The 14,251-nt window shown below is 45.8% G+C and overlaps 1 pseudogene; it reads left to right on the top strand.

Annotated features, from left to right (window-relative positions):
- The first annotated feature begins 7,527 nt into the window (after window positions 1-7,527).
- On the top strand, window positions 7,528-10,116 carry LOC115484400 (keratin, type II cytoskeletal 4-like; annotated as a pseudogene).
- Window positions 10,117-14,251: the final 4,135 nt, after the last annotated feature.

The raw sequence follows: 14,251 nt of genomic DNA on the forward strand, positions 1-14,251 counted from the left end.
ACTTTCTGAATTTGTCATCTTTTTCAGAGCAGTGACAGAGTGCTGTCACCCAGTTTTGTTCATTTTTTGTGCTGGGGGGTGCTGTGCATGTTAAATAAACAGGTTCTTTCCACTTCTCTCTGAGGAATCCTTCCTGAACTGGTTGAGGGGAGGGGCCATGTGGGTTTGCTCTCTGGAGGGGCCCCTTTGGAGGTTTTCTCCCAAATTTGCCCTAAACCAGGACAGGTGCTTTCCGCTTGGTGCAGTTCCGGGCACAGCCAGCAGGGGCGCTGTGGCTCCCGGGGGGAGGGGCAGGTGCAGTGATCCCCCCGTGGCTGCAGGGGGCGCTGTGGGGTGGGCTCGGGGCGCGCGTGGCAATGGCGGCGTTGTCCGAAGATGGGAAGGGATGGAGGAGAGGTTTTGCTTCGCAAACCCCGGGGCAGCTGATCCCCGTGCCCCAACAGGACTCTTGCGAGCAACAGGGTGCAACGGCAGGGATGAGCAGAAAATCCCAGGTCTGTGGATGAGATGTATCAGAACTCCACGGCAATAGCTAGAACCTGCGTGATGTCCTGGCAGGGCAGGGGGATGCACGGCCTATTGTAAATGCAGGGCCACTGACGAAGGAAGGAACCATGAGGAGGCCTCCATCTTATCAGAAGGCTAATTTATTACTTTATTATACTCTATTATATTAAAGAATACTATACTATACCAATGAATACAGAAAAAATACTTACTGAATGCTAAAAAGATAATAATGAAAACTTGTGATTTTTTTCAGAGTCCCAACACATCTTGGCCCTGATTGGCCAGTGAGTCAAAACAACTCACAGCAGAGTTCAATCAAGCAGTCACCTTGGGTAAACAATCTCCAAACACATTCCACATGAGCACAACACAGGAGAAGAAAATGAGATAGTTGGTTTTCTTTTCTCTGAGGCCTCTTGGCCTTTCAGATTCCCAGGAGAAAAACCCTGGGCAATGGAATCATGTTCAGAGAATGTGAGTGCCACAGGGGCCCAGCAGCAGCAGAGAGGTCCTTGCTGGGTTATGGTGGTGGCAGTGAACTCCCCCAGGTCAGACCATCCTCCTACAAAGCACAGCAGCAAGAGAGCGACTGCCCCAACCCCGTCTCTTTTTACCTGCCCCTGTTCTTGTGGTATCTCTGCTCCCTTCTGCCCCAGATGAACTCCCAAAAACCAGAGGCGTTCCCTCTCCACATCCCAAGAACCCAGCCATCGGTGCTTCTTAGCACCTCAGTGGGAAGAAATTCCACAGGTAATAAGGAAAGAACAAGAAAAAAACCAACCCCCAACACCAACACATTCCATGATTCCATGTGCAGCCACAAAGGGCTAAACCAAGCCCACAGCAAAGTCTGGAGGCACTTAGGAATCTGCATGGAGGGAGCTCCAGATGTTGTAGTTCAGTCAAAACTGGGTCTCACCTGGGTTCAGCTTCATGGCTCCCAAGAGGCTTCACAATCCAGGTGAAACCTCAGGATCCAAATGAAAGCCACTCTGCATCATCACAATTCTGGTTTTATCCAAGGGATTAGGTTTTAATTCAGGCAAAACCTCATCTTTCAGGACAAAAAGTGGAGTCATTCTGCACAGTCTGGATGGTCACAGGGCTTTGGTTTCACAGATAAATTAATGGAGCAGCCAGGGTGTTTCTCATCTCTAATCAGAAGAAATAAAATCTCATAAATAATAAAAATATCAGATTACTAATAAAAAGGATTGATAATACAAGTGTATAATTAGTTTAAAATTATCTGAATAATAATAAAATATTATATCAACAATAAAAATAACTATTAATATTTTTATTATTATCAAAGATATTATAATAAGAAATATATATAATATAATATAATGTAATGTAATGTAATATAATATAATATAATATTAAGAATGTTGAATATAAAATATTGGACAAATATAATTAACAATATAGTTATCTGATTAATAATATAAATATTAGATTATGGAATAAATATTTGGTTAATAATAGACTAATAATAAATGTATCTGATTAATAATTAGAATATTGGACTACCAACAAAAAATATCTGCTTAGTAAAAAAAATTGGAATTATGATAGAAATATCTGATTAATAGTAAAAATATTCTATTAATAGTAAAAATATGAGTGCTGTGGTCAGGCCTGAGTGGTTTTTACTGATCCCTTTTTTAGCATGAAAGGATGCTAAAAGGGAAGAAAAGTGGTAAGAAATGAGCACTTCTGGAGGTAATTGCAGCATCCCCTTCATGCCTTTCCCTTGGAGGGGATGAGTCACCTGCTGGGGATCAGACACAGCCTCTGCTCCGGGTGCCGCCAGACTTTTGAGGTTCCGACGAGAACTGAGAGCAGCAGCTGGGAACCCCCGAGGGGGTTCAGTGCTGTTTACACTCTGGGAGTGTCCCAGGTACTGCAGGGGAGGCTTGGAAGGGAATATCCAAGCCTGTTCTGCTCATCAGTGGAGCCATCAAGGGCCGCCGAGTTTCTGGAGATGTGTTCCAGCACCTCCTTCCATATCCAATTATACCTGTTGGAGTAGGAGGGCAAAATCTCATCTGGTGTTTGAGTTGCCTAAAAATACCATATTTTTTAATATTTATAGTAGTTCCTTTCCTCCATGAGCTTTTGGTCTGGCTCCTGCTGGTTCTGCAAGGAGAGCGTCTGGCCCAGTTTAGGACTTTGGACCACACAGATTTAAGACCAACACTGAGTTTTAGGTCTTTGGACCATGTGAATTTAAGAATAAGACCAAATTTCTGGGGTCCAGATACAAGTTTAAATTCAAGATCAAGTTTTAGGTCTTGGGACCACAAAAACTTAAGACCAACACCAATATTCAGGTCTTTGGACCACACAAGTTTGAGATCAAGGTGAAATTTAAGGTGTCTCGACCACAAAAATTTAGGACCAAGGCTAAATCCCTGGGATTTAGACCATAGAGATCTAAGACCAAGCACAAAGTCCAAGTTTTCAGGCCACACAAATTTAAGACCAACACCAACATTCAGGTCTATGGACTACAGAAATTTAAGACCAAGGCTCAGATTCAGTTCTTTGGACCATTCAGATTTGAGCTGGGGTGATCAAGCAGATTATTTTCTTTCCAGTGCCAAAGCATATTGAAAAATGTATGGAAAACATCAAAAACACATGCAGTGTTGATCTTTTCATGGCCATGTCCACTGCTTACTCCTCACTGGCTCATCCCTAAGTTCGTAGAACAACAGAATCACTGAATATCCTGAGCTGGGGGAGACCCACAAGGATCATCCAAGTCCAGCCTCTGTTTCAAATTTGAGATCCCTCATGAAAATGCCACAATATTGACTCCATAAGTCTGCAGACATCTCAACTTTTGCAATTCAGGGGCTGAGCTGAAGCCATGAGACAACAAGGGAGCCCCAGCTCATGTCTTGGCGTGTGTTTTCCATCACCACGGGGCTGTCAACGCTGAGAGAAGGAGTTTGCTGACACCCTGTGCCCAGGCAGAGCAGGAGCCTCTGGGAGTGCTGGTGGATGAGCAGGATCTCAGGAATGGGGGAAGGACAGGGAGAAGGGCTGGCGGGAGGTCAGTTCTCTTTGGAGCTGCTGGTGACTCTGTCTCATTGCTGGTTTTATGCCAGAGGTTCACACATGTTGTACAGAACATCTCAGGCTGAGTCAGCCCTAGAGCATGAGTCCGTGGGGAAATGTCAGCTTCCACGGATTGAGGACCTCGTTGTCCAAGTGCTGTCCTAAATATTATCCCCCACTGCTGTAACAACCTCTTGTATGTGGCATCCTGGGAAGTTCCTAAGTGTTTCCAGGTGTGAACTGGCTCATCCCATGGAATCACAGAACTATGGAATATCCTGAGCTAGAAGGGACCTACAAGGATCTTTGAGTCTAACTCCTGGCCCTACACCGACACCCCAAAAATCCCACTAATTGCAAAATCCCACCTCCTGAGAGCATTGTCCAAATGTTCCTGGAGCTCTGGTAGACTTGGAGGCATGACCATTCCCTGGGGAGCCTGGGCAGTGTTCGATGCTTCCCTGGGGAAGAACTTTTTCCTGATATCCAACCTAAACCTCTCCTGGAACAGCTCCAGCCATTCCCTGGGTCTTGTCCCTGGTCCCCAGAGCAGAGTTTGGAGCTGTCCCTTGGGATGAAGCTGCAGCCCCCAATGAATCTCCCCTCAGACTCCTCCAGTCAGACAAACCAACCCTCAGCTGCTCCTCCTGTGGCCCCTCCAGACCCTTCCCCATCCTCACAGCACTCCTTTGGGTGCTCCAGGATTCTCCAGGATGCTCCTGGCACCACCAGAAACACAAGCAGGGGCCCAAATGCATTAGATACCACCATCTAGTGGGAGGAAAAGGTTGTGCTGTGCTAGGATGGAGCTGGTCTTTGCCCCAGTTCTCCCAGTCTGACTGGTGGAGTTTTTCACATCTTTGCTGTGCAGATGTGACCAGAACAAGACGTTCCCTCCTGATTTACTTTGGCAAAAAGCCGTGAAATTAGTCATGGCTGTATTGTAGCACCATCAAAATTGTGGGGCTCATTGCTGGGCCTCTTTCCAAAATTCCTGGTGATTAGAAGAGCACTGGTGAGCTGTGATTACCCTGGCACACAGTCCGCATCCAACCCTCCCTGTCCTTGGAGGAAGCTGCAGAAAAGCGACTGCTATGACACAGGTACACCGAGTTCCAACAGCTGGGTGGAAGAAGTGGATAAGACCTGGTGTGCTTCAAATCTGGGGACCTTCAGCTGTCAAATGAGGCATAAATATTTTGTCTCCTACAGCAATTTGTGTGGGATGGGGTAGAACTGGGAGAGGGAGGCAAAGCTGATGTTGTGGCCCTGTAAGCTACAGCCCAAGGGTGGCATCAGGTGGCCTCAGGTACCATTTGGGGACTCAGGGTCGTTAGGGGTCAAGTGGGCTGGGAGTCAGAAGAGAGAGTGATCCAATGGATGAATCTTTTATGCCATCCAAAGCTTTGAAAACCCATATTCAAAAGTTTGGCTTAGAAAAGTAGAAGAAAACTCAATTAAACCATCCACGATCTTTTGCAATTTATTCTGGGAGGTCAACCTGGACCCAGCCATGAACCTGTTGGCTCTGGCCACAGGAAGGAAACAAAGACCATGTGAACTCTTTCTTTGCTTGAAAAGCTCCAAATTTTCAAGGTAGGTGCTGTGAGAGCCCTGCTCAAGGCCCTTGGGGTACCTCAGGAGGGGGATTCAGCAGAGCCCAAGGAGAGACAACTAGAGGCAAAATGAAGCTGAATCAGAGCAGCTCCAGGCCAAATGTCCTTCCCTGGGCTCCAATCCTGCTCTTCCAGCTGGGAATGCCATGGACGCTGCCTCTATTTAAATGAAACATCCAGACTTCAATTGCTGCCCTGTGTGGGTGTAATTGATAGTGCTGTCAAGAACCCCTAATTAAGCTGCTTGTCTTTCCAGCTGCCTCATCCTATCAATTATCTCCCCTGCTGGGCAGAGGGCAAAGTGTTCCAGAACAGAACATTTGCAAATAATGAGGTACAGGGAAACCTTCGGCATCAGCTGCTCTTGGAAACAGAATTCCAGTAAGGTTCCTGGTAACCAGATTGGTTTTTCTTCAGATTTCTTGTAAAAACTGCTTTGACACAGGATCTGAAAAAATACTTAAAAATTTTAAAACTTCCTGAAAAACCAAGGAGAGAAATGAGCAGGGGAAAATATTATCCCATTTCTTGGTGGTTTGAAATGCTTAAATGTTTAATGGCCACAAAAACACTGACTGAGGTTTGAGCCTATTGAAAAAGTTCAGGATTGATCTGGTGGAGTAGTAGAGGAAAGTGATTTCTTCTAAGTGATCTGAAATGAAACCTTCACCACTTTTTGTTTTGAAAGAGACTTTGGCTGGAAGCCATGAGCAGAGAGATGGAATCTTGGCTCCACCTCTTGGGCTCTCAGCAACTCTGTGAATCTTCTCAGCCTTTTCTTCTCCACTTGTCAAGACACTCCAATAAATCCCTTTTTATTTGCCTTGAGCTATCCCAAGGGTTTTAATTACAAGCTCCCATATAAAGGATAGTGACAAGGAGTTGCAGATGGATTAATGAGGAATTTTGCAGGATACAGGTTGCTTTATGCTCTGCCCACCACAACCAGCTTAACACTGCTCTCAATTAAATGATTAACCAGTGTCCAATTAACAGACTTGGGATAGATCCTCCTAGTTTCAAAGCTTTTTATTGTCTTTGCCATGTGTGTCTTGTTCTCTGGGTGTTCTTCACAATCAAAGCCTAAGACTTAACAAGAATCACAGAATCATGGATTGAGTTGGAATGGAACTTAAAACTTGTCCAGTTTCCCCTCTGCCATGGCAGGGACACCTCCCACTGTCCCAGGCTGTTCCAAGCCCTGTCCAGCCTGGCCTTGGGCACTTCCAGGGATCCAGGGGCAACCACAGCTGCTCTGGGAAATCCATCCCAGCCCCTCCCCACCCTCACAGGGAGGAAATCCTTCCCAATATCCAATCTATCCCTTCTCTCTGGCAGTGAGAAGCCATTCCCCCTTGTTCTGTCCCTCCATCCCTTGTCCCCAGTCCCTCTCCAGCTCTCCTGGAGTCCCTTCAAGGACTGAAAGGGGCTCCAGGATCTCCCTGGGGCCTTCTCTTCTGCAGGCTAACACCCTCAGCTCTCAGCTCTCCCACCTTGTCTTCATGGCAGAGGAAACTGTCCTTGGAAGAAAGAAACACTCTCCAGGTCATTTCCTAACCTGTATTCACTGTAAGGAAGGAGAACAAACTAACCCAATAAAAGAATCCAAGCTGACTGCATTGACACCTAGAGAAATTCCACTGGATTTCACAAATGTTCACTTGTATTATATATTGAAACTTCCTAATTTCTACCAGGTACTGCAAACCCCAGGAAAAGCCCAAATTATTCCTTTTCATCAAGTAAGCTCCACTCCTGATATGTGTGTAAGGGAGGAGTGCAGATGTGTGTGGGCAAAGGGCTCCTTCTGGGTTGTGTCCTCTCCTCCATGGTGAGGACATTCTTCCAGCATGAGCCAGCAGCTGTCAGCTGGGTGAGCTTCCCATGGAAGACAATTCTTCTCACCATCCTCTGCTTCTAATAGGTTGACCCTTGGCTGAAGCAGCATTTCTGCCTCCTGGCAGTGTTTGGGAGAGGCTGGAGCCATGGCCAGAGACTCCAAAACACAAAAGGATGGAAATGGATTTGTTCTGGTCTCTGGGGAGGTCAGGGGTGCTGGGACACTGGTGAGTTGGTCAGCAAATGTGGAGGTGCTCACGTCATGCAGGTCAACAGGGCCCTCCTGCAGCCCCTGGATGTGAAGGTCAGCCCTGAAATCCAGTGGCTCTGAAAGCAGGAGAGGGAGCAGCTGAAGGGCCTCCACAGCCAGTTTGCCTCTTTGATTCACAAGGTGAGAGTTGAAAGAAGACTTTGGCATTCCATTTGGTATCTCTTTTTCTCCACTGCAGTTCATGAGCCTTGAGCTGGTTTTGGTATGTGTGACCCCAGTGCCATGAACACAGGTCAAGCACTTGATGTTTTTTTAATCTGATTTATACTTTTAAATACTTTGATGAACTGCATCTGGTTTTATCAATAATAGTGGAATGGTGCTGTTCCTCCAAAGTGTCCAGTGGGGCTTTGGCACTGTTGGCTTCTTTCTGCAGGCAGGTTTTTTTTCATGGTCTCCTATCCATGAATGAGGGTTTCTACTTTCAGCCCATTGATGCAGATTTATTTAAAAGTCTGGTGTTTCGTTAGCTGCCACAAAGGCTGTGCTGTCCAGGGCTTCCTTGGAGAAGGGATGAGCAGCAGGCTCACCTTGCTCTAAGATTCATGGAACCATGGAACTACAGAATATGCTAAGTTGGAAGGTTCAACCCACCAGGATCATTGAGCCCAGCTCCTGGCTCCATGCAGGACACCCCAACAATCCCACTATGTATAGCCTAGGTTGGGATAGGCCCCAAGGATCATCCAGTTCCAACCCCTTTCCATGGCAGGGACACCTCCCAGTTGATTGCAGGCTTAGGAAGGCCACATTGACCCCCTTTTTCCTCTCAACCTGCTCAATGAGCCTGGGAACTCTGACCCAAAAGAGCAGATTCCTTGTGTTCCCCCCACTCCTGTGGTCCCAGTAGGAGTCATCCCAACACACACCTGAACAGGCTCTCTGAGTGCCGGTGAAACTTCCAGAGCAGCAGAACAGGGCATTGGCTGCCTCATGGGATGTCCTGTGGAAGCAGCTGCTGCCAACCCAGAGGGACATCAAGGATGTCTTGGGCAGCTTTGCCTGCTGATGGTGGCAGTTGCTGGACTCACTGCAGTGGGAACAGGACCAGGTGGAGCTCAAGCTGAGCCACTCTGAGGAGTTTGTGCAGGAGTTCAGGTGCCACTGAATGAGGAGAAGCTACTCTTGGGGCAGGAGCTCCAACAGCTGCACTAAGGAGACTCTTGGCTTGGGCTTCCAAAAATCTGAGATAACAAAGGCTGTGATTCAAAGGGCTAAGACTCCAGCAGCTGAAATCCAAAAGGGTGATGTGCAAAAATCTGGGATCCAAAAGGCTGAGATCAAAAAGATGACACCCAAAAACTGAGATCCAAAAATCTGACACCTGAAATATTGAGATCCAAGAACCTGAGATCCAAAAGTTTGAGATCCAACAGGATGAGATCCAAAGCACTCTGTCCCCTAAATATCCACTCAAATGAGGTCTCCATTCTTGGAATGACCCCTTCACTGGTCTCCTCTTTTTCCCACCAGATATGAGCAGGAAGTGCAGATGCACCACTGCTGAGAGTGACTTGGTGTTGCTGAAGAAGGTAAGGGATTGGGATCAATGGAAGATTTGGGTGCAGAGATCCAAGGGGTTTCCTCTGATCCAATCCTTGCAAGGCAAGGGGCCGGTCTAGAGAATCATAGAAGTCCTAGGACAGGTGTGGGGTGTCGAAAAACCCATCACCGAGAGAATACTTCTTTCTAAACTGGTGGGTTTTTTTGCTCCTTGTGCTTGAATGATGATGGTTTTTCGGCAAGAACTCTTCAATATACTGGATATATTCTTGGGAACCCCTTAGCTTTTGCTGGTCAGGAGATAACTGAGTTTCTTAAACAAAATTTCTTACTCCAAAAATATAACGGAATTGCCTTAGATCCTTGTGTAAACATAATTTTGACTCCTAAACATCTGGAAGCTCTTTAAGGATGTGGAGTGTGTCCATCTGACCAAGGCAGAGCTGGAAGCAAAGGTGGAAACCCTAAAACAGGAGATGGAGTTCCTGAAATGTATTTCTGCTCAGGTAGGGATGCTCCTGTCCCAGCTGTTCCTCATGGCAGCTCTTCCTCCCATCTACTCATTGTCTATATGAATTTGGGCCAGATTAACCAATCAGGCTCTTTTTGGGCATCCCAATCAGGAAGATTTTGAGATCTGAAAAAAGAAACCAAACCCCCTTTCAACTCCTAGGCTGTGGCTCAGGTCAGATTCTCCATGGTGGTGTTACTTCCACTGGGATGTGAGAAAAGAAATCCAAGGACAGGGATGCCCTGGTGACTTTGGGCTGCTTAGCACAGCTTCTAGGAAAAGTGAGCTGGAGAGAAGTCCCTGTGATGCCTCTGTCACTGTGAAAATGGACAACAGCTGAGCTCTGGACAGGGGGCCATCCTCAGGGCCATGGAGTGCTGGAGTGAGGGTATAGCTTGGAAAAGCAAATCCCAGTTGGAAGCATTGTACTCAGCCAGGGTAGGTCTGGTGACAGCTTCTTAAGCCTCTCACTGTCAGAAATAACAGTGCAAAAGTGGTGGGATTTGGTTCCTGTCTTCAATAAGTGATTTCTGGATCTAATTTTCCCTTCTGATAAACTCTGTGAGTCTCAAAGCTGGAAGAATACTCCTGGAAGACAGGTGATGGCATGTGCTGGGAATGGGGAGTTGTAGGAGAACTGACCATTTTCTGCTATCAGTCTCAGGATCCACAAATCTTTTTCTCTAAACTGAGTTTAATTCACTCTGGAAAGAGACTCAACGCTCCTATGTAAGCCACAAGTGTCAACTCCCAGCTCTCCCCTTCCTTACTAAATTCCAAGAGCTTGAGGAGGAAAAGTGGAGGCACTTCAAGAAGCTGAAGTCCCACCAGCGAGAGATGAAAGGGCTGAGCTTTGTGATCCAGAGGAGGCAGTGTGACCTGGAAAACATGAAGGAACAGGTGCGAAGGATGGGATTTAATGTCTGGATCCTATGCGTCACATCCCAAGTTGTGTTTTCTACACCTTTGTGGCACCTGTAAAAAAAATGGGGACAAATTTTTTAGCAGAGCCTGTGGCAATAGAACAAGGAGTGATAGTTTTAAACTGGAGGAGGGTGGATTTAGATTAGATTTGAGGAAGAAATTCTTTCCTGTGAGGGTGATGAGGTCTTGGAATAGATTTCCCAGAGCAGCTGTGGCTGCCCCATGCCTGGAAGTGTCCAAGGCCAGGTTGGATGGGGCTTGGAGCAGCCTGGGATAGTGGGAGGTGTCCCTGCCCATGGCAGGGGTGGGACTGGATGAGCTTTACTGTCCTTTACCTCCCAAACAATTCCATGATCCCACAATTTCTTTCATCTTTATCAAAGTGAGTTGCCTCACACTGGCTCCATCAGTCTAAGAAAGCTCTTTCCAGGGCTAAGCAGGGAAGAAGGATCATCTCCCAGCCTATTTTCTGCTGGATCCTTTTGATTATTGCAAAGAGCTAATTGCACCAAATTAGATCATGGGATTAGTTACAGCTCTCAGAAAATTGCTGAAATTGCTTCAGCAGGAATTCTGGCTTCTGACATGGGTTCAAAGCATCCAACGAATGGGTAGAATTATGACTCACCAGTAATTCAGCACCTGTAGAAACTGGTATAATTTCCAGACCATCTAATTCATTATATAGTTTATAACGGGAAGCAATGGGAAACCTTAATTATTAGTTCCAGTTAGGGCAGAATATTGGTATACTCCAAACAAAACTCAAACCCAGTCTGGCAGCGCAGGGACATGTTCAGACTTCCTGGAGTATTTTATAATTGATTATTGATTTTGGAAATGTTTGGCTTTCCTAAAAATAGCCCCTATACTCCCCAAGTTTAAGACTCTTAAAATAAGCAGGATTTTTTTCTTTTAGAGGTGGGAATGATGAGAAAGAAGACACAAAAAGGCAGGATGTCTCATGTCCCCCCAGAAAGGGTTGTGTGTGCAAACATCACCTGGTGACATTGAGCAGTACGGGGGTCATGCTCTCAGAGATGCCTGGAGGAGGCACAATGAGCTCCAGAAGGCCAAGGATGAGCTGGCATGGATGCTGCAGGATTCCCAGGAGCTTTGGAATGCCAAGATGGCTCTGGATATTGAGATTACAACCTACAAGACTCTGCTGGAGGGTGAGAAGAGCAGGTGGGTTCCACCACAGCCATGTGTGGGCAGCGCTCAGTCCTTGGGGATCCTTCAGAGCCCCAGGAGGATGAAAAGTGCTAGAAATGCTTGTTGCATCATGGATAACCTTGTGACCTCATTCTCCTCTGGGGTCTGCCTTGGGAACCTTGTTGGAGTACGCAAGTAAGATAAAGGTTTTTAAGTTTCCTTTCAAAATTAAACCATCTCACTGTGGCTTGGAGGGAAAGGCGAAGAAGGAGGAGGAGGAGGAGGAGGAAGAGAAAGAAGGCTGTGTGCTCCCCAGGAGTGACTCCCGTTATGTTTTCCCACAACAGTGATTTCCATCAGCTCTGGGACTGACCTGGGATGTGGGTCTGGACAGCCCAGAAGATTCAAGTCCTCCTGCAGTGTTGCATCCCCATCCCATGACATTTGTGCCCCTCATGGAGGATTCACCTCCAGAAGCGTGGCTGGCTCCGAAGTGAGGAAATTTACCCCTGGTGCTCCTGGCTGCATCGCCAGGAGAGAGGAATTTAGGGCTAGAGCTGGAGGCTCAGCCTTTCCAGACACTGGGGCACTTGGGAGGTGAGGGAAGAGCTTCAGGGCTGTCAAGAGCATGGGTAGCTCTGCTCAGCCATGAGGGATGTGTGGACCAGAGGGGAGGATTTCAACTGGGCCTCCTTGTCCCAAGAACAGCCAGATCCGAACTTCAGCTGTGAGGGTGGTGACAAGCAGGATTTAAGGGCTAAAGCAGAAAAATGAAAGTCCTGCTCCACTTTTAGTGCTAAAAATAACCTCAACTCCACCTCAACACAAGGGAGAGGCAGATTGGGTGTGAGAACACTGGAGTATCAGGAAACCACATCAGAAAAGCTCCTCCACTGGGATCACATCAAAAAGGGACACTTGGAACATTAAAAAACCCCAAAATCCTTTTGATTTCCACTCTTTCTTTAAAGGGTTGTTGGTTCTGTTGGGACACTTATCCTCTTATCGCTCAATTCTTGTCTCCCTTTTATTTTTCCTCATTAAACCTTTGATATCTCTGTGCCAAACAGTGAGATTTAATCCAGAATCTTTTCCCTAAAGTGTTCTGGGAAGTGCCATCAAAGTCTCTCTGATGCAGATTTAGGAGGCTTAGTGGAGTTTTGTGGTGGGACACATGGAGTCACGGAAAGGAAGGAAGGATTTCAGTGATGTCCTGGGAATGACCGGTCATCCATGTGCAGGCAGGGAAGACATAAAGAAAATCTTAGTTCCGAATTCCACCTGCTGCAGTCAACAAAGATTAATTACTCCACTGGTGCTCCTTGGACACACATAAATTACACCAACCTTACTTCTCCTGGGTGGCTTTAAACCTTTTGCTCCTTTTCCAGTAAAATTAATGGAGAGCCAACATGTTACTGTTTGCTTTTAGTTGTTTACCAAAAATACAGAAATACCCACTCCTTAATTGCATAAGACATGTCTAATGATTAGAAGTCTTAATTAAACAGAGGAGGCAGAGCAGTCTGGAGAGAGTCATGGAATCCTGGAATGGCTTGGGATGGGAGGAACCTTAAAGCCGATCCAGTTCCACACCCTGCCATGCAAAGGGACAACTTCCACTGGACCAGGTGGCTCCAAGACCCTTCCAGCCTGGCCTTGGAGACTTCCAGGGCTGGGGCAATGGGGATCCAATAATGTAGATCTAGTCTTTGACTGGTGTAAATTTAAGATTTTTTAAGATGATTTGCACCAAATTTGACTCCTACCTGGATTCAAATGAGTGTTCTAAAATTCAGAATTAATTATGTCAGCCTTTGTGTTTTTATGTCATGTCTGTCACAGACATGTGATGACAAAACACATTTTTTATAGCTCTTCAAAATCTGCTGGAAGAGGTTATTATGGGGGTAAAAAGCCTCATAATGTGCTTGGTTGGTTTTTCAACATTGTTTTTGAGGTCCTATGAATATGATTCAGGCTTTCAAAAAGATCAGATGGGGATCTTTTTGTTTCATTTTACAGTTGAGCAGATTAAAAAAGAAACCAGAAGTGAGTAACATAAATCAACATAAAATCAATAATAATAAAAAAATATTAAAGTGTTTTGTGATTTGACTGATGAAAGAGCACAACAAAGAAATTACCCTAAGGTTGGGCAGATACATTTTATCAAAGGCAAAACTGAGAATAAAGGTCTTTCCTCACCAAAATTACCAGGATTCAGAACTGGAAGAGCTTCCTCTCCCCCCACAGTCTCATGTGATACAAAGTTATTTCCCTATCAAATATGAGAAGCACAAAATACATCAGGCTCAATCATTAATGAAGAAACCACAAGAAAGATTTGACAAAAAAAGAGTAATCAAACAGGTATAAATATTCATTAGAAGGGCTCTGATTGCCAAAGTTTTCCCACTGGAAACAGACCATCCTCTCACTTTTTATGCAAGAGGAGAATAAATCAGTGCAATGACATGGAATTAGGGTTATTTCTTTGCCTCCAAACTCCCCTATCACAATTTCAAGATGTGATAAGCTAAGCTGGCAAGTGTTGAACTTAAACCTGGCCTCTCTGAACATCAGACATTCTGCAGCAAAGCTGTACCAATCCAATCCAATCCAATCCAATCCAATCCAATCCAATCCAATCCAATCCAATCCAATCCAATCCAATCCAATCCAATCCAATCCAATCCAATCCAATCCAATCCAATCCAATCCAATCCAATCCAATCCAATCCAATCCAATCCAATCCTTTATTTAGGCATAGGAAAGCACGAATATTCTCGTGGCTGAATACACTTCCCATTTTCCACAGGCAGTTCTTTCCTTGGGATGGCTCAGGGAAT

The sequence above is a fragment of the Serinus canaria genome, chromosome 25, assembly GCF_022539315.1.
Source record: "Serinus canaria isolate serCan28SL12 chromosome 25, serCan2020, whole genome shotgun sequence".
Classification (NCBI taxonomy): domain Eukaryota; kingdom Metazoa; phylum Chordata; class Aves; order Passeriformes; family Fringillidae; genus Serinus; species Serinus canaria.